We start from the raw sequence: 27057 nt of genomic DNA on the forward strand, positions 1-27057 counted from the left end.
TATGTATATTTTGTAGGAGACAGTGTTGCACAATAAGAATCAGGCCATCACAGTTTATCTCCTGTATTGTTGTGCTGCTGTGCGATTGTGGAAAAGTCCAACCAGGGTACCATCACAGCTGGAGAGGAAACTTTGTTGACAAACACAGAGCGCGGTGATTCCCATTTTTTTCCACCAGCCCCCTTCATGAATCTTCTCTCTGTCTGCGTCTGTCTCTGTTGGTTAGAGGATCCCAACCAAATAAAACCAAAACTAAATGTAAACTCTTTGTGTTGGCAGAGCCCTAACTGACTCATAACTTGTCCTCGTCTTCCTTTCGTCTCCTCCTGATTTAACAGAGGATGATGATCATGACGATCATTGAGGATGAAAAAACAAAAAACAAGACCCAACGCTGTGTACTCCTAATCCCAAGGTGTGGATGATAATATAACATTTCACAATATTATAAACATCTTAATGTAGCCAAAACTTTCTCTGCTGATTATTGCCAACAGTAATTCTGTATATAAAAGGGGTTGGAGGTTGTTGGAATGAAAATTACTTAGACAAGAAAAAGCTTTTGTGTTTATATTTCAACAGCTCTTCTGCTTGTTTTCACAATTCTAACTAACCATGAAAGTACAGTGGAAGGCCCTGCCTGCACAAATATTGTCCAGTAATGTGCTGCGTCTCTGGCTTTACTGCAGTCATGAGATATATTAAAATGAAATCCTATCTAGGGGCGTAATAGCTATCATCCAGTCGTAAATAAGATTGTTTTTCAGTAGCAAAAATAAGCAATATCCAACTGTTTACTTATAGCAAACAATTTTAATGACACTCAACACTTGGCCTAAATGTAGACTTGACCATGGGCCATTTCTATATGGTTCATGTATATTTGTGGGTTCAGACACAACCGATATCTTATAATTATAAAGACATTCTTTTCTTTTGCAGGCCTGTTTTAAAATAATTTTGCAGCTGAGATTTATGGATACTATTTTGTCTGTGATGCATTAATATGTTTTCTTGTAGACATATCTTTTCTATTTTTATATATATATATAACAAATTTTCTTTTTATTGTTTGCTTGTGAGAGTTGATATTGCACATTTAAGTCTTTATTCTTTCTTTACTTAACCCTAAACATTACATCAAATACATAATGTAGTATTTTCTTCTATATATTATTGCCTTTCCTGGCTATGAATGATAGTTCTATGGTTGTCTGACTTTGTACGTTTATTTCTAACAAATGAACTACAAGTCCTCATATCTACACAAGAAATGTCAGAATGCCAAAAATGGCTCATATGAATGTTTTCTTCAGTTTAGGTATCTGACCTTGGTTAAGGGTTAGTGAAAGATCATGGATCATGGAGTGTCCAGTGTGGAAGTCCCACACTTCGTATGCCCAACAGTCCACCCCAATGTCTGCCTTAAGAGGTTTTATACAGTGTTAACGTTTGACCAACCTCATTTTTCTGGTGAGGACAGTCTCCAATTGACTGAAAGATGAATGCATCACTTTCTGGGAATGAGGAACACCCTCATACAGTAGTTCATTGAAGGTAAAAGCTGTAAAACATGTTCGGATGAGTATTGTTTGCCATCGGTCACGGAACATCAGGTTCTCCTGCTGTGTGTATGACATTCAGTCCAGTTCTTGTGCCTCCTTAAGTGCTTAACCTTAACCTTAATATTCCTTATTGTTTGCAGGCCTCAGTAATGGCATCACAAGGCATGCTGGGTCTCGGGGGTCCTTTGAGAAAACAGGCATGTTGGAGGACCAGCCTGGCACGCCAGCTTCCCTGCTGCGTCCTCAATGTGTGGCTCCGACCCACCCGGCAGAACTTCAAAGCACCTACCGTCTCTCTCTCTCTCTCTCTCACACACACACATACATCTGACTCAGCTTAAGAGCCCATGGGGTGGGGCGGGGCAGGGTGGGGTCGGGGGGGATTATGTTCATTGCTTGAGTGAATGCATTTATCACCATGTGTGCATGTGCATAATGGTGTAGTATCTGCCTGTATGAACATGGGTGAGTGAGAGTAAGTGTGTGTGCCCACAAGGTAAAAAAACCCGTGATGTGTAGAGTGTTTGTGAGGACTCACTCATGCGTAGTTGCCTCTCAGAACAAGACGGTAAGTAGCCAACAGAGTACTAATTAGTGCACTGACAAGGGTGTAACAATGAGTTTAACTATGTTTACAGAGGGGAAGAGAAAAGAAACGTTGTGAAGAGTTCATTTTAGACCTGCACTAACTGATTTTTGTCTGATTGCTTGGGAGCAGCGCAACAAGACATAATATCACCTTATAAAGTTGATATGGTGAACTTGTTAGCGAGCGGTTGCTTATTTACACATCCATGGGACATGGAGTAACATAACATTCATTTAGAGTCATGTTTCTGGTCATTTAGAGAATGTAATTTTAAAAAATTAACTCTGCTTTAACTCTATTCTCCAATTCACTTCTCAGACACTGCCTTCCTCCAGACCTCATTGCTTCAACCAAGCATATTCTATTAATAATTTTAAATTTACCAAAGCTGAACCATTTCTTAAAATTTGCCATTCAGTTTAATTCAGTTTTGTGGCAGGGTTGGCTTGGTAGGAGGAATATATGTCGCATTTTTACTCTCACTGGAACTCATTACATGTGCATATTGTGATAATCACAATATTTATTTAAACAGTTGCTATCCTTTTTTTTTTTTTTTTTTTACAGCTGATTGGCAATTTAAAAATATTACTCATCACAATCACAACAATGGTTGCAAATTTCTGTTGAATTTTTAGTCCAATACTCATTTTGTACTACATTTATCATAAAAAACAGAGATCTTGGAAGAACTGAGAATTACTCAGTCTTGCAAAGATGTAAGAGCCTATCCTTTTTAGGTCTAAAGAGCCTGAACAGTACAAACAGAAGAAAGGAAAACAGAGAAGAGAGTAGATATAAGTAGAGAGAATGAAGCAGCGAGGTAGACTGGAGGGACGGGGAGGTTTTTGGGGGGGATGTTGATGGGAGCCTGGCACCGGCAGGGTGGCGAGGGTCTGCAGGAGCGGCATGTTCACAGAAAGTTTCTCTATGGCTCTTTATCTGTGAGTTGGCAACACTTCAATGGAAGCCTTATCACCATAATGGACACAGGGGAGAGGACACGACGAGAGAACACACTCAGCACATAGCCAAGTACACAATGAGGGGACTATGTGCACGCGGATGAATTTATGTGTAAAAGATAACGTACACACACACACTTATCCTCTTTGTTTTTTTACGTTCTTGCGTCTTCTCATCAGCTCCTTCTGTGAGGCAACTCTTCATGTTTCACTCCCTTTTTGTATCTAGTTGACCTTTCTAAGTACTATACAGTTTCACCAACAATCAGAGAAAACCTTTCACCCTACTGGACTCTGTTGCCTAACATCATTCACTTTACAGTCTTTCAGGCTTTACATCCAAATTTCTTTAAGGCTCTTAAAAGTTTATGCATTAAACCTCAAGAGACAATGTTAATGGTCTAGACAAGAGCCACTTGAGATAGGATTTCCTCCCAGCTGGTCTTGTTGATGGGACTTGCTCCAACAGTTAATGGTCTTGGGTGGCCAAAAAGGGGGAAAACATTTTTGTCACATTTCTGTTGTGTAAAAAAACAAGAATGGGACCAAAAATGACTAATAAATAAGGAAGATTACATGGTTGCGAGAGACGGGAAAAAATGGGGTCAGAGAAAAATTTCGGGATAAAGTTGAGATGGGGACAAAACGTGAGGGCAAAGACCCGGCAAAGGCGAGAGAGATGGAGGAGGATGAGAACTGACAGGGCCAAAAATAATGCGACACAAAAAGGAAGTGAGTAGATGAAGAAGAGTCTGGCCAACATAAACTGTTATGCTCAGGTCCCATTAAAACACCCTCATGCGTCCATGTGACAGCCTAGCAGTGTACAAGAGGAGTGTACAATAAGTCCAAGCCTTTGTAAACAACTGAAAAAGAACAGAGGAATAAATGGAATTGATGTATTCAATAACATGCGGTTTTATGTTATGGAATAAATCACACGGGGAGAAACGGTTCCATTGAGGAAAAGAGCCAGGCCTCTGACCCCGGAGGTGGCCAGTTTGGATGTTTTGGAATGCTTACACCAGCTGGGAACATCTGAACATGAATCCTAGTTTCCTTTCCTTCTAAATGACTTCAGGCTGTTGTTGCAAATAACAATCTGTCTTGGTCAGGTTTTCCTTGCATGGTGAAATAAGGGTTAAGAAGTCTGTGGCTTCACCAAGTCATCCTCAAAAGACTGTGAGGACATGGAGAGAAGGGGAAATGGAGTCTAGGAGCCACCCAGGCACTGGTTGTTTACCCCCGTGGCAAACAAATCCCCCCATCTGGAGGTTGGTGGTCAGTGAGGATGAAGCGGGGAGAGGAAGGCGACAGAGAGCGCAGGAAGTTTGAGACGAACATCACGTCCATGTGTTGACAAGCAAAACTGACTGCATTCAAGTATACATTACAGTAATAAAGGGTGATTTCGATGAGGTTCCTCCAAGAAAATAAAAACAAATTCAAACCACTCAGATGTTTTTTATTTAAAGTGGTCGCTGTTGGTATATGGAATCAGCAGTTCATCCACCCTTGCATCTACTGCTCCTAAAACCTCTCCTCTGATGCATCATTTAGGCCTACTTATTTGTTCTGGTCCTAAATATGTAGGACACTGTAAACACACTATGCATGGGCCCTAATATCTTGCATAAATGCCTACTTTATTTCAGTATCCACACTGTAAACTGTATTACAGCTAATTCAGCAACAACTCTCAACTAAAGGACATAATAGGTTGTTAGCCATTGTAAGTAAGTAAAACTTTATTTATATAGCACCTTTTTAAATGCAGGTTACAAAGTGCTTTACATTGGCACACAAAGAAAAGAGGACAAGAAAACAATAAAAGACACATTCAAGAACACATAAAGACATCACACACATACGAACACAGCAAGCATACAGTCATCACCCAGAGCACACACTTAAATTTATCGAACGTTATGGGAAAGCCATTATAAAAAAGTAGGTTTTCAACTGTTTTTTGAAACAGTCAACAGACTCCGCTGATCTGATGGAAGTGGGGAGATTGTTCCAAAGTTTGGGTGCCAGGGCAGCAAAAGCACAGTCGCCTTTGGTTTTTAGTTTGGCACATGGTATGGCCAACAGGTTTTGGTTGGAGGACCTATGTGACCGCTTGGTAGTATAAGGGCTTAGTAGCACGGAAATGTAGGCAGGAGCTAAACCGTGTAAGGCCTTATAAGTGATTAAAAGAATCATTGCCTTCAAAATGAAGCACTTTCTCCACAGGATACCATTGTTTGTCAGTGTCCAACAATTACCAAATTCATATGACTGTCTTCTAAACTACCACTGCTATGGTTAAAGTTTTCTTAGATTTAGCCAACTTGAACTCAATGGCTTAAATAACATGATGACTGTCAGTAGGAAAAAGGGGTTTCAACAGTGGTTTCTTATGTAAAAGACATAAAATTCGGTGATCCAACATCCAACCCAACCTCCTCTCCAAGAGGTTTTGCAGTGGTATAACAACATTGCGCTACATCTGACAAGACTTGTAATTTGCACCACAACTACAGTAGAGGCCTGATCAGGTAAACCCAGTACAACACACAGTAGGTTGATTTAGGCATTTTAACAAACCACCCAAAGCGAAACCCTGGATTACGTTCAATGATAGTTTTATATCTACAATCCTTTCTTTCTAAAATACCTATACATGGCAACAATGGTATTATTAAGGTTAGGGAAAGATTGTGGTTATGGCAAATTAAGTATGGTTAAGGTTTGGAAAAGATTGTGGTTACGGTTTTTAAATAAGCAAACATTAACATCAGATGCACACACCCATCCCCGACCCAGTATGCCACACCCTTACGTTCGGCTTCACTACATAAAGGACTCACTTCTTCCTGCATTGGTGCTGAATGTAAATCGCGTGCTGCATAATCATTCAAAATAAGTGTAATTTCTAGTGATACTGGGCTGAACCACCTACATTGTTTTTTTACTGGTTTGGACAGTTTCAGCTCCAGTGACTGGAATATTTTTTTTATGCAAGTTGTGGTTTATAGCTATGTCACAAGTAATTATTACATAAACATCAGATAGAAACTGACATGGGGATATTGAGAAAGCATGAAAAACCAGAGTTCCTGTGAAGTCTCTTTCGGTTTGACCTACTCCCATCTCCCATAAGACACAATGAGAAATAATAATATTCAGAAAACTGCTGGGCTCCAAAGGCTGGCCAATATCCAAACCCAAACAGCAACCAAAAGAGGTCAAGGGCTTCTAGTTCTGGTCTATTCCTTTTCTTGAAATATGGCCGTTCTCATCCTTGTTTATCTTAGCTTTAATTTGGCTGCAGCTTTGGCCCTTCAGTCCAAAAGACACTCGACAGTTCAGATTTGTTATGACGTTAGCAAGATGCTGATTTGACGTTAGTTGATAACAAAACAAAATCTCCCAAGCTCCGCCAGGAAGTCGTGCCATTGGTGAATCATCGGAGTTTTACGATAAGAAAGAGGGGATGTTCTCCTTCTGAAGAGGAATGACGTTGTGCTGAGGTGAAACTCTGTCATAAAGCTGGTGAATATGAGTCAGCTGTCTTTTCCAAGTGATGACATTTTAAAATGATGGGAATATATTTTTTCCCAAGATAAGTTTTACATCTAATTCAGCTTGCTTGTTGTTTCAATCTTCGTAATGACTCATCAGCTGTATCTGCGATTAAGAAGACAATGATATTCCCAAACCTCTGTTAGTCAGGCCTTGTAATCACAACTTCAGTGCAATCAGTTTTTGTTATTCAAGTTTTTGCCTAAGATTTTAAATCTTGGCACATGCTTGATATTTCCACTCCTGCAATCTGTTTTCATTAAGCCCATGTCTCCCTGAAGGAAAGACAGCATTTTTCATTGCCAGAGTACACTAATCTGTGTCAAATATGAAAGAGGACAAAGGCAACGTATTGTTGCTGGCGTAGACGAGAGGAGTTGCTGAATTAAGTTGTTTTGGTTTGATCCCACTTAAACTAAAGAAAATAAAGACAAAAGACAACAATTCCTTGCCATGCAATTATCCATTAACCGCACATAAAGACAGAAATATGTAGTAGAGGACAACAGACGTTCAGCCTCAAACACAGGCCGAGATCTGTATTACCATACTTGTAAGAACCTTCACTGGTTACACTGACTTTTATGGGATAGTGGTAAATGGTAAAACGTAGTGTAGCAGTAGTAGAAGAGTCTTAAAGTGAGCAAACTAATAAACTAATTAATTAATGTCCATTACAGCACATTTTCTTTACAGCTCGCTAACTTTAGCCACCATACTGTAAGCTAAATCTGTAGCGGCAAAATTACTGAGTGTACTGAATATAGCAAGGGTGTGTTTTATTGCTTATTAATTCACCTTTTCATTTGTAAGGGGAACATTGTGTTATTTCTTCTTTCACAAGTTACATAGCCTCACTTTAAGGTTTGCTCTAAACTTAAAATAACCTTAATTTTAATCCTAAACCTATCCAATTCTACGAAATTGTAAACCAGCATTTGAAGAAATGCGTTTTATCTATATGTTTGTTCCATTGTTTTTGTATTCTTGGTCTGTACATTCCTTGTTTACTGTGGCTGGTTAGTTATTCCTTTGCACTTGTGATTTTTCTTTGTAAAATAAGGAGATGTGTAGGGTAGTGAACAGATGTTAAATTTTAGACAAAATATCGAATAAAAATTCTTACATTAATTCCCTTTCTTCCTTTCAAGCAGTTTATGTACGATGTGCGTGTGTGCTAGTGCTTTGACAGTGGATTATCTGATATACTGTATGTGTGTGTATGAGCCCCAAACTCCCATGCAGGTCCCCTCTCTTGTCAAAGCTGCGGTCCTGCGGTGTGTCTCGCTGATCCCGTTATCTCACGTCTCTCTCATCTGGCTATTGTGTCTCCAATCTTCTGTACTTTATCTAATCTGCTCCCTCTCTCTCTCTCTCTGTTTTTACCTCTGCCTCTCACCCACAGGTCCCTCAGGTTATTAGTTTGATGTGCTTGATCTTGAAGGTCTTTCATCCCTATAGAAACACACAAAGAGGCATTAAGGCTCACTGTAAGCTGGAAAAACAAGTTGGGAGCATGCTCAATGTGTGCTCCCCTCAGAGTATTTTTAGACTGCTGCAACTCCTTAAGCTAAACATGTATTTTCTGATTTTGTTGGTGGCATCATGTTTGCCATATCAACATATGGATGTCTCTGTAGCAAAAGGTTGTGAACTGGTAAAAATGGACGATTCTGGAGAAAGACTTAGGCGGTTTACTCACATTTTTGTTCTTCTTCCATCCTCTCTGTTCAGTTCCTTTTTTTCCTGTTTCTACAGAACAGCAAATACTAAAATGTAAAACGTATGAATCAATGAATGCTTGCTCAGCATACAACATTTGAGTCCCAGACTCGACTTTTTCTACATCCGACCTATGCAAACTCACAAGTGTGTCATCTGGCTGACCAGTCAATGAACAGCTGGCCCGGCGGCTCTTCACCAGTTACCCTGTGGGGGCGGTTTGTGTGTGTATGGGTGACTCTGGAGTTGTGCTGAGTGCTGATACACACGTGTTACGCTGTACTTTGGCTGAAGGCAGATATCTCAAACAGCATCCATCACATACGGCTTGGCTGGCATCCCTGTGGCTGTCTGACACTGCGAGTTTGTGTGTGAGGATCCCTGAGGTCATTGCCACTAAGTGTCTGTGTCTCCTTCAAGGATTTTTCCCTCTTTTGGTGAAACAGTGAACAGCATCATCACCAACCAAATCAAACACATTTATTCATTTGTTAACCTTTCAGTAAGCGAGGTATCACCTCAGCACTAGCCACAACATTAGTTTCTCTTTAGAGCATTGAGACCTGAAAACTGAGTTAATGATCAACATCAGTCCACCTTAAGAGATTTTAGCATGCAGTACTTCATTTTTGCCTGCTAGTGTCAGTATTGCATTGGGGAAAAATTCTCTCCAGACAGGCTCTGGAGCCAAGAGGAGGGTCTTGTTTTTAAGGTGGTTCATGAGGGTTGAGAGATTTAACCTGAGTAAGAAAACTGCAATGCTGAGCTGCTATCAATGTGGAAGGACCAAACTCTGTTTTATTGTGTATATACATATTGTAATATGTAGTTCCAGATATGTCTCTCTGCTTGTACTCCCATGCATGACTGTTTATGTTTTGCTGTCCTCTGTGTGTTCATGTCCTCCACTGCCAGCTAGCACCAGTGCTGGCTGTGTCTTGGTGCGGCATGTGGCGGCTGACACAGAGAAAGCAGCTTAGAGCTCCTGGTCCCTGCCTGGTCCTGGCTGGGCCGGGCGGCGAGTGCCTGGGGGCCTCCCGGACTGCCACCAACAGGGCTTTATCAGCCCCTGGGATTACAGCGATTTCATCAGGGTCTACCACACACACACACACACACACACACACACACACACACACACACACAAACACACACACACACACACACACACAAGCATGGTATGCACACATACTCAGAGCAAGTTCAGTTACTTGATTGCTTGTCAGAACTGAATTGTGGGTGCGTTCACCCCAGAATTGTATATGTGGAAACCATGCGACATCGCTGAAGCGAAGGTTGGCTGGAGGTAGTGGTGGGTTTTGTGTGGACTAAGAGAATGCCAAACAGCAACAGTTACTAAGGTCTTCTGTGTATGTGTATAGATGCTTGTGTGTTTGTGAAGGTCGAGGGCAGTTGGCGTTAGAGGTCAAGGCTTCACTGGGTTTGTAACTTCAGGTCAGCAGAAAAAAAACAAACATCTGACAGCCCTGACTTCTTCGTCTTCTCCTCCTCTCTGTACGTCTTCGTTCATCCTTTCTAGAGGCTTACACTTAGGATTCACAGCGGTTACTGTACAACATACAACATAGCTTGAGGTTAGTGTGTATTTTTTTTCTAAACTTGAGTCATAGATTGTCTTGTTTCCAACATGATTTTACATAAGGTGTACTGTTTTTTTTTTTTTTTTGAGATGTTAAACTCCACTGCAGTTGTGCTGCACATATCTCAAAGATAAATCAGTCATTTGGCCAGTTATCCAGAGTAACAGGAAAAATACAGTAAGATAAAACAGAATGCAATTTCCTTAGCTGATAGGTATTTCTGTTATAAAGGTAGGCTTGATTTTTACTTTCACTGATATTGTTTTGGGTGATGGGAACACTTAAAGACCTCTGAAGCTTGAGGCCAATCTTTCTACTGTTTCGTTGACATCAGTCTATGAGTTTTACATTGAGAATCACACCAAAAACATTTTTTAAAGGTCAGTGATTTAGTAGTGCACTTCCATAAGATTGGGGGACTTCTCAATAGTCATAATAAAAAAAATACTGGAACCATAAAGCCACGATCTCTCCATTTAAGCTAGATAACTCCCCATGTCTAGTAAACTGACTTTCACATGTAAAATCAGTGGATTGCCGCTTTATGTAACACTTTCCTGCACTATGCTGCAGGGTCAAATATACATATTTGGTCATGCATTTTTCTATTTCTCATATCAAATGAGTCCAATTTGTCAGAGAGCCGCCGGTTTCCCTGCAAGTGAACCCTGGCATGCTTCATCTATAGTGTGAATGCAGTTGGGCCTATAAAGCAGGAGAATAGTTAGGAAAGTTTCCATTGAATTAAAGTTTTGACTGTATTCTCACATATTTCCCTGAATGTTTTATATTATGTGTACAGGGTCCATAACATTTTTCTTTTAGCTTGTTCAAAATGGCTAAAACATGCTCAACAAACTGCATCACAAATCAGTCACTGACAGGTAGCTGGATAAACTAAACAGCAGTTCCATACATCAGCAGATTGTCACTAGAATAGCCTTTGAATTTCTTAGTCCACCCATAATGAAAGCATTATGAAATAAGTCAGGCCTGACTAAGGTTTTTTGTGTCCTACTTGTTTGCTCACAGACATGTAATGCAACCCCTTTCACCCAAAATCTTTAACTCTTTCTCCTCTTGATTTACAGTTTACTTAAGCTTGATTTATACCTGTGAGCACTGCGTGTCTAAACTGGCCTGTGTGTCGGCAGCAGAGGCTTCTCCTTTAGCTAACATCAACCTTCTGAACATTTGCACGTTGGTCTTGCAGACGATGCACAGCCGGTGGTTGTTGCCAGCAGCTGACCATCACAATGAAATGACTTGACTAGACAGTTATGACCACATTAAATCCGCTCTTACCGGTGCGATACTGTCTTTATTTCTCAGGTAACACATTTGTATGGAGCCATGTGGCAGAAGAAACTAACAGTGAATACCTTAAAGGCTCAGAGTGTCTCTGTCTGTATCTATAGTTGTCTCTGTGTGTGAATATCTGTCTATGTTTATGGTTGTGTGTGTTAATGTGTGTGTGGGTATTTCGGTCTGTCTGTTTTTATGGCTTTTTGCGTGCCCGCACGAATGTATGAGACTATGTGTGTGTCTGTGTATTTATGTCTATGTCTGTGTTTGTGTCTGTGTCTGTTTGTGTGTGTGTGTGTGTGTGTGTGTGTCTGTCTGTCTGTCATAGGCTACTTTCAGGGGCAAATTTCAGACTGAGGACCAGTTAATTGGGGACGGCTTGTCCAATTGGAGACAAAAGCTGTGTCTTTTGTGGGGAAAAAAGATGATTTTTGGGTCAGTGGTTAAGGTTAGGGTTAGGGTTAGGGTTAGGCAAGTAGTGGTTAGGGTTAGGGTTAGGGAAAGTCTCCGGAAAATTAATGTATGTCTATGTAATGTCCCCCAAAGTAACCTAGAACAACCTCTGTGTGTGTGTGTGGTCTGTCATAGGCTACTTTTGGGGACAAATTTCTTCTCTGGTCCTCTGGCTGAGGACCACTTAACTGGGGATGGTTTGTGTCATCCCCAAAGCTGTGTCCCCATTTGGGAAAAAGCTGATTTTTGGGTCAGTGGTTAAGGTTAGGGTTAGGTTAAGGTTAGGGTAAGGGTTAGGGTTAGGCAAGTAGTGGTTATGGTTAGGGTTAGGATAAGTCTCCAGGAAAGTAATGTAAGTCTATCTAATGTCCCCAGAAGTGACCATGATCTGATATGTGTGTGTGCGTGTGTGTGTGTGTGTGTGTGTCTTTCGCTCTCAGGTGTGACCACGCTGTTTGGCATTGTATAGTGTTCTACGTGTCTGGCCTCTGATGCTGTCATCAGTCCCTTTGGCTCAGTGCTGAGAGAACAGTCTGTCTAAACCATAAACCATTTAAATGTAGATCTTCATTCAAAAACATGTCCACTATGTGAAAAAGTAACTGTTACAGTTATAACATTGTAGGAAACCAATTCCTTGGTTGACAAAATGACAAGAGTTTCACTTACTGTGTTTTAGAGATGTTGAAAAATTTAGTCCCAAACTTCAGATATTTAATAAGAGAGTGTAAAAATGTTACCCTAGATGCTTCCTTTAAAGGGATAATCCTCCGGATCCTCAGTTTTTTCACCATCTTTGGTGCTACAGTAACTGGTCACTAGTGATTCAGCTTTTCTTCAGAAAACTGGGTTGTCTTCTCTTATGTCTGAGTACAGTGACTATCCAAAATAGACTTGCTCATGTTTCTAATATTACAATAAGAATGTGAATATCGACAAAACAGATGTTTAAATGGTTGGTTTACCCAGATTACAATTGAATTTATAATTCAGCTTTGGATTTCACCTGCTGATAGCATCACCACATCACAGGAAGAATGTATCATACTTAAGCAGGCTGCACAGTGCTTTAATTATTCTCTTTAGTATTTAAATTCTTTCATTCGCTTTATGATAAAGAGGTACAATGGGAAAGTTGACCTTTTTTCATTACTGAATAGGAGACTAGGAGACAATTGTGTGTTTACATTCTTTCATTCACCACGGTGGAGACTGGCGATCACGTCAAGCATGCTTCCAGACTTTATGCTAAGGCGTCGTTCTTCTGTGAACTGACCCTTCAAGCAAGTAAAACCTCACAGCCAGTGGAAAACCTGCATACCAGATGCAAATGATGCTCATGAAATCAAACACTGGAATACAGTCAAACAAAAGTTAATGTAGAGTGTATGGTGTCTGGTAGCAATTCATGAGTCTGAGATATTTGTGAGAATGCAGTCATAGAAATCTGAGCTATTCCTATTAATTATTACTCATAGATGAACCCTTTGCAATCATGGTTTTTGGGGATTTCCTGTGTTTACCCATTGTAATCAAATCGAGTAATAAAACATTATCTTTTCCTATTTAATAGGCAATTGCATTGTTTGCACTGTTTTGGCTTTAAGACCCTTGAGCAGTGCAAGGAGCATTACCCCCTCATTGAATGATGTATGAATGAAATGTCTTGACATTTCAAGTATCTTAATTACAGACTGCTCCCATCACTTGATGGTATTCATGCTTAGCTTTGAGTTTATAAGCTGGCTGTTTAACCCAGTTTGACTCTTCTTTGTTGACGGTTCTGTCCTGACGCCAGCTGAAATAGAGTTTCTAAAGCTTTTTTTTTGTGCAGTCTCTTTCATATTAAAAAGAGACGACTGAAAGTGGAGACTCTTTAGTGTGATTATAGGTGCAGTGGTGATGCAGCTAAGCACTGTGTAGTATTTGTCAAGAACATTTCAGATAATATGGCTTTTAAATAATGGATACCTGTGGGTGTTTGAGTACAATTTGAAGGTTTTCTTATACATGAGAATAAAAGCTAACAGAGAGAAAAGAAAACCACAAACTCTCTCTGTGTTTCCATCAAAAGTCAAAAGTTGGCGTATCAAACCGCAGTTGGAACATGTCTGTTAACCAAACAGACTGTGTGGCTCAAACAACTTGTTGTACAGTATAATCCCTATTTACAGAATGTCATTATCTATTAGCTCAGTCTCCAAGCCAAATGTACACTCCATCAGAGCAATCTATACAAAGTGTTTAAGAACAGCTGCTAAATAAACTTTCCTCTCTTTCATAATCCTACCTCCCCCTGCACCCCTATCCCTTCCTGCAGTCTCTTTTTATCTTCATATTTCCTCTTTTACTTTTTATCCTCCTCTTTTCCAAGTACAACACACTTTCACACTACATGCTTTATCTCTGCATGGGTCATTTTCTCTATTTTCTTTCATCCATCCGTTTTTCCCCCTCTTCTTCCATATCCCACCTCTATCTTCTACCTTTTTGTCTTTCTCACACCGTTTCACTCTCTCATCCCTCGTTCATACCTACCGTCTCAGGCTTGTCCATGAGAGACAATAGCCTTATTGTGAATGTGTTTCATGGGTGTGTGTTGGACCACACAAGACTGCAGAGCAGAAGAAAATGAGCGCATCCCTCCTTCCCTCTCTACCTGCCTATATAATCATCGCTCAAATCACCAGGGTCTGACAGCTCGTCATCTCACAGCCTAAATAGAGGAAATACCTCAGGGACTTACATATCCTTTAGGGTGTGCATAGGTGTCTATATGTGTGTGTCTGAGTGGGGAAACAATAGGGGTATTAGGTACCTGTCTCATCATGGCACTTGAGCAGAGTGAGGGCGTGGCTTGACACATGCACACAGGCTCCATTGTGCATTGTTTTCACATGGATGGATGGGTGTATCGGTGACGGATGGAGCCCTTTTGGCAGCAAATATAGCGGCACATTTGGTGGCTCATTTCACACAAAACTTGTGAAATGAGCATGAAATCCAAAACTAACAGCTAATGGATGCCACGAACAGAACACAGCATTTGTCACCATTTTCAAATGAAAAGACTAGCCAAGAGTTATTTGAAAAAAAACATTTTTTGTTACGGTTAGGGCAACAAATAAATGGTTAAGGCCCTCTTCACACCATCATTGCGGTGGGATGCAAAGCACAGTGCTGAGGCAAAGTATATTGTGGTAGAAAATGCTATTTTAAAAACGAAACAAGCCTAGCAAAGACTGTTTGTGGATGTTGTATTTTGGACACAGAAGCAGGTAGGGCTAGTTTAGCTCTTTTGGAGAAGAAGATGGAATCTGATGATCAAGAAGTGCTCAGGTGCATAACACCTTTTTCATCCTCATCATCCTTCATCATCATTCGCCCATTGCTGGTCACTTTATCTAACTGTTTGCACATCTAGAGATTTCAAACAAACAAGCTAAGGGTTTCTTGAAAAAACAATCCCAACTCAAGGTCTTTTTATTAGCTTTTTCCAGAGCAGTTTCCAGAGCAGCACTGAACAGTTTGTTCAGTTGCTCAGAGATGACAATCCCAATTCATTGTCCACTTACAAGCATACTATTTCCAAGGTTGAGAATGAACTCTGATGAATAGTTAGCATCTTTGCTCTTTCCAGAGGAAGACAATGACTCTCACTAGAAGAAAGCAATTCTGCTGATGATCATGTGCAGAGAAGGTCTCAGCTAAGTTTGAATCATTTCACTGTCAAACTGCTTCCTCTACCTCTAACTGTAGTTGTTTCTCCACTCCTGGAGATGATTCTCAACCTAAATTGAAACTGAACCAGGAAACCTTGCTGCCAAATCTGGCAGCCATATACACCAAAAGCTGGATCACATTAGGTCTTCCAGAGCTCACAGTCAGGAGAATATCCCTACAGTGATCAATTAAAAATCATATTATTATACAGTATGATTGGAATTTAATACTCTACATCATGCTCTGTCAAAACAATGTTAATGTCCTCATTTTTAAACGAGGCAATGGAAATTTGACTATATATTTATAGTGTTCGTGCATGTGTGTGTGTGTTCATGCATGTGGATGTGTGCGGACGCTGAAGGCCATGCAACCATAAATCATACGATACATGGCAATGTGTTAAAGCTGAAAAAACAATGGTTCTTCATGTACCTATACTCAAGCACAGGGAAGCACAACTTTAAAAAGGGGGTTCAATGTTAAAAAAAAAAAAATCTTAAAACAGAACATACTTCCTGACTCTGGATTAGACCTAATTAGAACCGCACCGGTATTCTAAAGTGCAAAACCAGTATTATTGTTTAAACTTGTAAAAATATCTTAAAGGATGGAGTGAATTCCATTTCTGAGAAAGCAGCCACGAAAGAAGCACTTTTAACTTCAACATAACATACAATTAACCTGCCAGCACGGCAGAGGCTTTTACAGGAGCAGAGTGTCTCCTTATATAGGCATGATGGCAACCTTCAACTTGAGGACTACGCCTCCCTCACCTCAGGACATCCACAGTATATAAATCAGCGTGTATAAGTGGTAAATGTGGGGTTCACGCTGCAATTAAGTGCTCCTTCTAAGATCCTACTTCTGAGTCAAGAAGTCGCAAATACTATTTGTCCAACATTCAAGTGCTCTTGTTCAGAAAAGAGTTTTTATTTATGTTACACTTTCATGTACAGTGGTGCAAAGGAAGAGTTGTGTAGCAGGTTATGTAACTGGATTTACTTGCCAGAAGAGAGAGAGAGAGGAAGAAAAAGAAGATGAGTGTAAATAAGGACAGCCACCAAGTATGCACAAATATCCTCAAGGGATAGAAATGAAAATACACAAAAATACTAATTGTTCACACAGAGTAACAACAATTTAACATCAACATACATCATTCCTACTTTCACTTGCTGAATGAGGCGTCTGTGTTTTCCGGGAACAATTTTGAATCATTTATTACGGTCACTTGAATTCTCGACAGTTAAAACTGCACTTGAAGGCAACATTATTACTGTAAATTCCCCCAGGGTTTCAACAAACCTCACTTCCCATGCCCATGGTTAACACTGAAAGTGAAAATTAAAACTGCACTTGAAGGCAACATTATTACTGTAAATTCCCCCAGGGTTTCAACAAACCTCACTTTCCAAGCCCATGGTTAACACTGAAAGTGAAAATTCAATCATACATTTAGTTTTGGAAGTATACAGTTCAATTCTATTTTTACACACTTACAAGTTTCATTTTTATTTACCTCCTAATTTCCCCCATGTTTGGTTTTGTTTGCAGTTTTTTCATGAGAAAACTGAAACTATCATCTAGTTTTCTTGATGACAGAAATTTCTTGAGAAAACTCTGTGATCACTTGCCAAGTACTGAAAGTTTTAATTTAGCATTTGCTTAAAAAGGGAACTATTATGCTCATTTCCAGCTCTATATTTTTATTCCGGGATTTTTGCATGATTCATAGTTCAAAAAACTCCGTACTTATTTCATACTGGCCCTTTGTGCAGCCCCTCAGTTCAGCCTCTGTCTCTTAACAGGCCCCCCTCCTGATGAGCCCACTCTCGGCCAGCTTCAGGAAGCCTGCCAAAGGGCAGCACGTATCAGAGTTGTGTTAAGTTTCTGCCGATGAGAATCCAACATTTCCTGCTTCAGCTATTAAAAGCTTTTAAATGACTAAATAATGGGAAATTTTTATTGCGAAGAATTTACAGGAAATGAAACGTGTTCCTCACCGAATTAGCAGAGCTTCATTAGCGGCGCTAAAAACTGGTCAACACAACAAGATTTGGAGATATTTAAAGCTCTTTGTTCAGTGAATCGGTTAGAAATAATGCAGGGAGGAATAGTACAAGCAGAAACAGCCACAGTGATAATGATGTTTAATGAGAGCTACAGACAACCAGCACACCTCCAACAGGTAAACTACTTATTTTACTTTTCTGTGCTGTGTAAGGGAAAAACACCCACAACGTGCCAGCTCGACTTGAGTCATGGCTTGGCGTGACTACCTCCAAAACAATGGAAAAATTGCCATAATGTTAGCAAAGAGGAGCAGTGAACTCACGTGCTGTGCGTGGAGCACATGACCATATAAAGAAATCATCACAGGTTGACGTCAGCTTGGGCTGAAAGTAAAAAACCGAAACGGAGCATTCAGAGCAGACTGAAGCTGGCGCTTTTTGCTCACAGGGATTACTTCTACATACGTTAACCTCATACACATTTAATATGAACATCAGACATTGTAACATTATATATATGACTGAAAATAAGGAAAAGCATAATAGGTCCCCTTTAAGATAATTATACATAAGAATGAAAACATGGGTTGGCTACTGCAATTTTGCCACATCAAACTCTCAGCTTGTTCATAAAGCCAAACACTTCCTGTTTCCATTGTTGGTGGACAGATAATAGCCAACAATCTCTTTTAATGCATATTAGAACAATTCCTGACTATTTTATTCTGTTGACGGCACAAACACTTGTATATGTGAACATGGGTGGCAAACAAAACATGAAATAGATGTTGACAGTAGATTTACTAGTCTATGTGCAAATCTGAGGTGCAAATCACAGAAAAAACACATCTGAAATAATAAGTGGATTGGCTGGTGAAATGATATTATCTTCTTATATTATTCTTCTGCTTCCTGAACCAGACTCTCACCTCTACACCTCAGCAACCACTTATCTTATCTTCTTCCCTTCCTGTCGCCCACAGCGAAAGCACTGTGGTCTACTTTGTTTTGCGGCTTTTGCACTCAGGAAGGAGTAAAGCAGTGCTGAACTGAGGACTAAGGTTTTATGTGTGTATGTCATCTGGATGTTTCAATAGCTCTGAGTAATGCTAGGATCAGACTACACAACATCAGCCAGATAATCAAACTTAATGGGACATTAAGAACCAAAATGAGAGTTGTGCACAGTAATTTGTCATTTTCTCTTGTGTAGCGTGTCATAGTGGGAGAACAATGATTCTACGTGACTAGCATGACATTTTTTGCCTTCTCTTGCTAAGTTTGACAATGTCTGTGATGTGCTCCATGAAGTCGGTTCAAGGCCCATGGGCGACATGGTTGATGACATTCCTGATCCTGGAAGTCTGTCTTTGGACCCTCCCACTTAACCACGTTTGTAGGTCATGATTGACATGTGTCTCAGCCAAGTCAGCAGGAATTTAAAGGTGGTAACTCTTTAAGGCACCATGATACCTACTCCTCATCTCAAAAGACATAAATGTTGTCTACTCTGATTCCAGCATGACAAAAATTACTAAAAGTTCTAAAATGAAAATTAACTGAATTTTCAGAAGCCTGAAAGAAAGAGATCTTTGAGTAGAAGCCCAAGCACAGAGATTCTGTGCAATCATGACTGGAGGCCCTGTTACATAATCTCTGCTAAAGCACAGTGAGAACATTCCCATCAAACCTTGGATGTGTGAGTCTGCATTCGTTTATCCATATCTCTCTCCCCATCAGGGAACATATGAGCCCATCCATCAGGCCTATCTATTGGTCTGGTGTTCACTCAACCCGCTCCCTTAACTCAGCGTGCCCTGACGGATGCTCCGCCCCATCTTTTTGTCCCAACTTCCCCTCTTTATCCTTTATTACTTTTTAAACCTATCATCTTCCTCTTTTTGCTCACTCTCTCCTCCCTTAAGTGAAAGCTGCATGTGCATTCATGGGAGAGTTAGACATCCATCAGCATGGATGTGTGTGTGCATGCCTATAGCGTGTGTGTGATCAGGTTCTCATATAGATAAAAGATCTTAAACTAACAGAAGAGCCTGAGTGCAGGTGGACCTATCAGCCGAAAAAGGCCCCGCTGTAGATGTGCAGATTACATGCATTTACATATGCATAGATGCATGAATGCACGCACAGATGCTCTCACACACACTCCCGTACTGAAAAAGAAAAGTACAATTTGGTGCTTAAAAAGAAAACTGTAGATGTGTCTGCTTCTACATCGGTGTTTATAAAATTTCACCATACACTAGTGTGCCAGCAGCTATTTTACTTTTACTACTGTCCAGTACAGTACCCCTTTTCATGATATGCTATGTATACTGTAAGTATCAAAAACTATACATACAAAATGCTGCATATATATCCATTTTTCCCTCTTTACACCTGGATGACAGGTGAAATATAGCATAAATATAGGACGAGATGTGCACTCAACTACCCTTCTGCAAAATTAAAAGGACAAATTATCTCATTTGTGATCAACAGTAGAGTTTTTCTTAATCAACAGACTACAAAAATAAAGTGATAAATCGCAGTCTGCAAGATATGAAGAGCATTACTGAATTATATTGAAGTGCTTGTGTTTAAATTTTGTCAGCTCCTATAGCAATAGTGGTTATTGCTGTTTTTAGCTGCCTTGAGCAAAGTCTGCTCATCATCTATCACATAATATGAGCTGCCTGTCAAACGTCTGCAGGTTTCAAACCAATAACATCACTTTTTTGTAAGTGTGTGCACAATCTGGACCAAACAACTGCAGCTGAACTAACTACACACACACACACACACACACACACACACACACACACACACACACACACACAGGTTTGGCTGTGAGACATGATGGAGTGAAGAGGCTGTCAAGCAGTGTGTCAGAGCGTCAGATGTGTGTTGTGTCTCTACTGGTAAAGAAAGCCTGGAGCCATGCTGAGTAAGGTCAAAACACACAGACAGTACAGCTGATATTGTATCTGCTGACTTCATCACTATGTGTGTGTGTGTGTGTGTGTATGTGTGAGCTTATGCATGTGGTGAAAGCTCACGTTTTCTCTGTGTGTTTTTGTGTGAATGCATGCTTTGAACGTTGACATATCAGCCTGATGATTACAGTGCAATCAAGGTTAACATCAAACCAAACTCTTCGCGTGCGTGTGTGTGTGAGTTTACGTGCACATCTGATTTCTTCACTTTGCTTACCATTGACACCTGGGGAAATCCTCACTCAAGCTGCGCTCAACAACCCTGAGGTGAGTAAACACCACGCTAAGCTGTAATGACTACTGTCTTGTTTCCCTACCAACCTGGTCTGTTTTGATCGCTGCAGCAATGGCAAAAACCCGTCCATGACGCGTCTTTCCCGGGGCAGGAGGATTGATAACAGTATCTCATTGTCCAGTCGTCGCATGAGCAGAACAAGCAAAGACAGAGAACAACATGAGCTGCGGGTGTTAATAATACACTTATAGTACAATGGTGCTATTATCACTCCAGGAATGTGTGATAGTCTTGGGATTCTTCATTTCCTTGAGGAAGGGAAAAAGACCAGCACAACTGCAACCCTATCAGACTGTTTAGCTCAATTTTTGTGGTGTGTTCCAGGTCGAATTGTCAAACAACGTAAGATATTCACTGTTTCTGACAGGTCAAGATATTCAGACATAAGGCATCAGCAGCAGGTTTACATTTTTAACATATCGTGTTTCTTGAGAACACGCACAGTGAAATATTTGACTTACATTAAACTTGCACCAAAATATGACTTTTTTCTCTCCCTGCTCACCCGTCCAAGCCATTTTTGTAGTGCTGTTATGTCATTAGGACAGTTTCTTGGGTTATACATCTCCCGTATTTTAGCAAGCAGCCAAGATTTATGTCGCAAGTCTATACTGTACATGCTGTGTGTTCTTTCCTATGCAACAGCCATGGCCTCTTTAAAACGTATGAGTCAAGACTTGTCAAGGCAGACTTCAAAAGAAGGTCTTTGAAGTGGTCCACCATATGGGGATGATGAGGTGAGTTTCAGCAAACTGTCAGATTAAGCTCAGGGAGAAACTCATTTTGATCAGCTTTTTGGCTGTTCAATAGAGGCGTCATTAGATCTTTGTAGCGGCCAAGTGGAGAGACCACAACGTCATTCTTACGCAAATGCTGAGTCTTTTTGCGGTCAGCCCTGCAGATAACATGGTTCACTTTTGTGTGGTTGTCTGTTTCAATAAAAACAGAGAAAAAAACATTCTTTAGGTACTCTTAGCCAAGCAAGGAAAACAGGTATATTTTAAAATCCTTCATTTAGTTGAGTATAATGGTCAGCTTTGACCTCATAGGGTCACAGGGGATGGTGCACCACACTTGTCTACTTGTGATTTAATGTCCAAAAGAAAAGGCTTGCTATCTGTGTAAATTTGACTCACATTGGTTGATGGTGGTGTGTGCTTTTACACTGAGAAAGTGACAAAGTCAGCACACTAAACTTGATTTCTGAGTGTGGTGTCCATGTACACTATTGTCCCACACTGTATAAGGCACAATGGAGCTGCGGAGGAGCTGCTCACAGCTGGAAAACATTTAATAGAGGACAGCGGTGCAACAGCTCCAGGGGAATCTCAGAAAACAAAACAAAACAGAGGTATTAAATCTTTGGGGAAACATTTTGCTTTCTCTGAAGTTTCCAAATTGGAAATTGGCAGTCGTGGTCCGAAGTCACAGTTATGGACATCCATTGGTACACAGTTGACATTATTTAAAGTACATTTATTTCTTGTATACTAACTGCCAAAACACTTGACTATTAAAATTAGCACATTGTGTATACTTAATAGTATTAATGTTCTGTGTATGTACTTGTGATAAAAATGGGTGTAAAAAATGCTTAGGACAATGGAGTTTTTTCAATATTTTATGCACCAACTGCTCTATAACAAAATGGTGCTGCTCTTTAACTAACTTCTGATTCAACACGTCTCATACATGCCAATATCAGCTCTCTTCCACCAGCACAGTACTTTATAATCTAAGCGACACTGTAACAGTTTCAGATCTGTATTAATTGACATAGGAGCCAGCAACACTCCATTAAAAACAAGCTGAGGAGTCAATTCAACTGTGTCTCCCTTTCCACAAAGCCACAAAATATAAAACAAGGCTTTAATAAGAAGCATATGGAGGAGTGATATAAAGCTTTAACTGGCTTTTATGCAGTTTCTCTCCTCATTCATATGTACACCACATCATAATCAAATCCCTGCTGAAAGTAACAATGCCTGTTTCCAAATTCAACACTTGCTTACAAAGCATATGTTGACACTGGCGCCAGAATGCTGTAAGCCAGCAGGCATTACCAGCTCCAGTCACACACACATATATAGACACATACGACTCCTCATGCTATAAAATGATGTTCATTAGTAGAAATGATTGTTTTTTGTGAATTATGAGCTGTTATGTAACATATCTCCAGCCTGTTTTCATGTCCCCCTGTGGTGCACGACCAAACCTGGAAAACTATAGAATATATGTTTGCATATGTGTTAGACATGTACAAAAGCGTACATACACAAAATCACACCATTCCATGTACATTTATTCACTAACGCTCAACCACATTCCCATCCCTCATGTGTTTCATTGTATTTTCATTGCCATCTTAAGGGGCTTATATAATGAAATGAAATGCCTTCAGTTAATCTATGCAACAGCAGTGACCTGCATGTAAAACTGCAGCTAATGCAGAATTTATTTGGGTGTCATAGTTTTGTGTGGTCATTCTTTGTCACACATACATGGGTCTACAGGTGCAGCTGATCCCAGAGAAAAACAGAGCAGTCATTTCAGCCAGGAAATAATTTAAAGCCATGAAACTGGCCGTGGCGGAAGGAGAGATGGGATTGATATCTCACTCAACATCTGACTCTGAGCATTCACTAGTGTTTGATATTACAGGTGGACTGGGACACGCAGTGGAGTCGTATGTCCACTGCTGACCCCGTGGGTCTGCCAAAGGTGTGTGTGTGTGTGTGTGTGTGTGTGTGTGTGTGTGTGTGTGTGTGTTTGTGTGTGTGTGTGTGTGTGTGTGTGTGCATGTGAAGCTGAGCATATGAGGATAAAGTCCTGAGAGAGAGGGAAAACCTAAGCCAAGTGTTGGGAATACTTATCCAGCTGCATGAGAGCATCTGTTTAACCCTGTTATTTCTGTGTGTGTGCATGCACCCAGTTTAACATCTCTATTCATTAGGGATGAAAATAGTGAATTTAGATCATGTATTTACTGTGAATTCTTGCCGAAATCTGCCCAGGATTTTTAATATGTGTGAGCTTGTGTGTCTGTGTGTTTCTTTCTTTTCTTTCAAAATCTCTTTATTAAGGTTTTCAAAAAAGTTCCCAGGGTTGGGCAGATACATTCCACATTGTTATGAAATATACACATGTGAATGTAGTATCACATAAAAAACCCCCCAAAAACCCAAAAGTGACAATAGTGACAGTAAAAAAGGAAGATGTACCTACCTCCCTTCCTCCTGCACCTACTCCTTTGATTACGAATACGTATAAGGCACAATATCTAGAAATGAAGAAATAAAAGTAAAGATGTAGCTAATTTCCATGAAGTCAGGTGTTATTTTTTTGTGTCAAGGGCAGAGTTAGAATGCACGTCATGCTATGTCATTAGCGTGTTATGAAAGTATGTCAAAAAGGGTCCCCAGGTCTTATAGAATTTCTTCTCAGAGCCACTGATTAAGAGGCATCTCATCTCCAATTTAAGGCAGGACATTATGTCTTGAAAGCTCTGACTAAGTGTGGACAGGGCAGCATCCTTCCATTGAGAAAGACTGTGCGTCTGGCCAAGAATGAGGCAAAGGCAACCATGCGGCGCTCTGGAAATGTCAGATGAGGATCGTCTCCATCTGTAATGCCAAACAGAGCTACCAGAGGGTCTGGGTCTAGATTCCGCTTTAAGATGTTGGATAGGGTATGAAAGAGGTCTCTCCAGAATTTTTGTAAATGAGGGCACAGCCAATAACGTGGATAAGGGTAGCATCATTTTTTTTTGCATTTGTCGCAAGTGGGGGGGTAGATGCTAGAAAATTTAACCTTGGACATGTGGGCCCTATGAACTACCTTAAATTGCACTATGCAGTGTCTTGCACAGAGTGAGGATTTGTGTATTGATGTAAGGATGGAAAGCCATTGGTCAGCAGATAGTGTATAACCAAAATCATGTTCCCCAGCTGTTTTAATCCTGTCCAAAGTTGGACATATCAGCATGGAAATTTTTCTGTATGACATTGTCAATGCACCCTTAGATAGTGGGTCGAATGAAAGAAATATGTCAACAGGGTTAGTGTCAGTTTCTTCAGGAAAGCACGGTAGGATGGAGCACGCATAGTGTCTGACCTGTAAATATCAAAAGAAATGTGTTTTGGGTAAGTCATATTTCTCTGACAGTTGGTTGAAAGAGATAAAACATTTATCTTTTAACATGTCTTTAAACCATCTGATGCCTTTTGTGTGCCAGTCCTGAAAATTTGAGTCGTGTCAAGATGGGATGAAAAGATGGTTGGAAGCAACAGGACTCAGACAGGAGAAGTCTCTGTAGCCAAAGGTGTTCCTGAACTGGGCCCAATCTCTCAGGGTATGGCACACAACCAGGTTGTCTATTGATTTAGTCAGAGAGGGGCTAAGCGGTGAACCAAGGAGTGCTGGGAGTGAGATATCCTGGCCTGATTTTAGCTCAAGAGATGTCCATTCTGGGTTGTTGGGCTGAAGGTAGAAGTGGTTCCAAAAGGCAAGACAACAAATGTTTGCAGCCCAGTAATAGTGGTAGATATGAGGGAGCCCCATACCCCCGTCACGTTTGATTCTCTTAAGTAGGATCCTGTTTACTAACAACTTCTTATTTTTCCATATATATGAGGAGATATCAAAGTGAAACAAAGAATGACTTTGGGATGAACACTGGTACACATTGAAATAAATATGTAGATAGGAGTATATTCATTTTTATAGAGTTTATTTGACAGGCAAGGGACAATGTAAGAGTGGACCACTGCAGTAGCAATGTTTTAAACTGATTTAGTAGAGTCAAGAAATTTTCTTTAATAAGATTTTTGAATTTCTGTGTGTGTGTGTGTGTGTGTGTGTGTGTGTAAGTGAATTGTCTTTCTTCAATTTAAAATGGCATGTCATTGTTGTCGAGATCAGATGCTTTCTTATTAACAAGGAACAGTTTACTTTTGTGTGGGTTTATCTTGTATCCTGATAGGGATCCAAATTTGTTAAGCAGAAAGAGTGCTGCTGACAGAGAGGTTGTTGGGTCTGAAACGTATAACCAAAGGTCATCTGCATATAAAGACACTTTGTGCTCCATACCCCTCCTCCAAATGCCGGCAATATCTACACTGTTACAAAGGGCAATTGCAAGTGATTTGATAGCTAGTTCGAAGAGGATTGGACTCAGTGGGCACCCTTGACAGGTTCCATGGCCTAGGGCAAAAGGTTGAGAAAATGTACTATTAGTTTGAACTGTTGCGGAAGGAGATGCATATAATAATTTAATCCAAGCTATAAATGACGACCCTAATCCAAATTTTTCCAAAACTGTAAATAAGTATTTCCATTCAACTTGATCAATCGCTTTCTTTGCATCTAAGGATATGATGTACTCAGGGGCTTTTTCAGAAGGTGAATAAAGTATGTTAAAAAGACGTCAGACATTTAAAAAGGAGTGACGGCTTTTAATGAAGCCTGTCTGAAAAGTTGCTATTATTTGGGGGAGGACTTCCAGTCTGTGCGCCAAAACCTTTGCTAAAATCTTAGCATCTGTGTTCAGTAGTGAGATTGGCCTGCATGAAGCACACTCTGCAGGGTCCCTCCCCTTCTTGGCTATGAGAATTATACATGCCTCATTTAGAGATGGAGGGAACCCAGGCGAAGGGATTCAGACAGAACGGTTGTTAGTTGTGGGGAGAGGAGCGCAGAAAACCTCATGGAATTCGGCTGGAAATCCATCCGGCCTTGGTGATTTTCCAGATTGCTTTGATGATATGGCTAGGGCTATTTCTGCTTGGGTTAGAAACACTTCTAGTTTCTCCACCAAGTCTGGGGGAATAGTTGGGATGGGCAGAGGATCAAGAAAGGGTTTGTCATTTCATCTCCATCAGCTTGGGAGGAGTATAGTTGGGAGTAGAAATCTTTAAATGTATTACTGATTTTAGTGGGGTCTAAAGTGTCATCTCCACTTTCTGTATGAATACATGTTATAAGTTGCTTAGCCCTCTGTCCTTTTAACTGATAAGCTAACAGTTTCCTTGTCTTTTCACCATGTTCATAAAATGTACTTTTGCTTTTTAATAAAACATTTTGCATTTGGTGAGTAGTAAGGAGGTCAAATTTTGTTTTGTGTCCTGGTCTTTCGTTATGTATTTTGGGGTTTGGGTCTTTGTGTATTGTTTATCAATATCTAGGATTTTAGATGACAGATCCAATCACTCCTGTCTTTTCTTGTTTGCAGTGAATGATATAATTTGTACTCTTAGATAGGCT

The sequence above is a fragment of the Thunnus thynnus genome, chromosome 24 (genome assembly GCF_963924715.1).
Source record: "Thunnus thynnus chromosome 24, fThuThy2.1, whole genome shotgun sequence".
Taxonomy (NCBI): domain Eukaryota; kingdom Metazoa; phylum Chordata; class Actinopteri; order Scombriformes; family Scombridae; genus Thunnus; species Thunnus thynnus.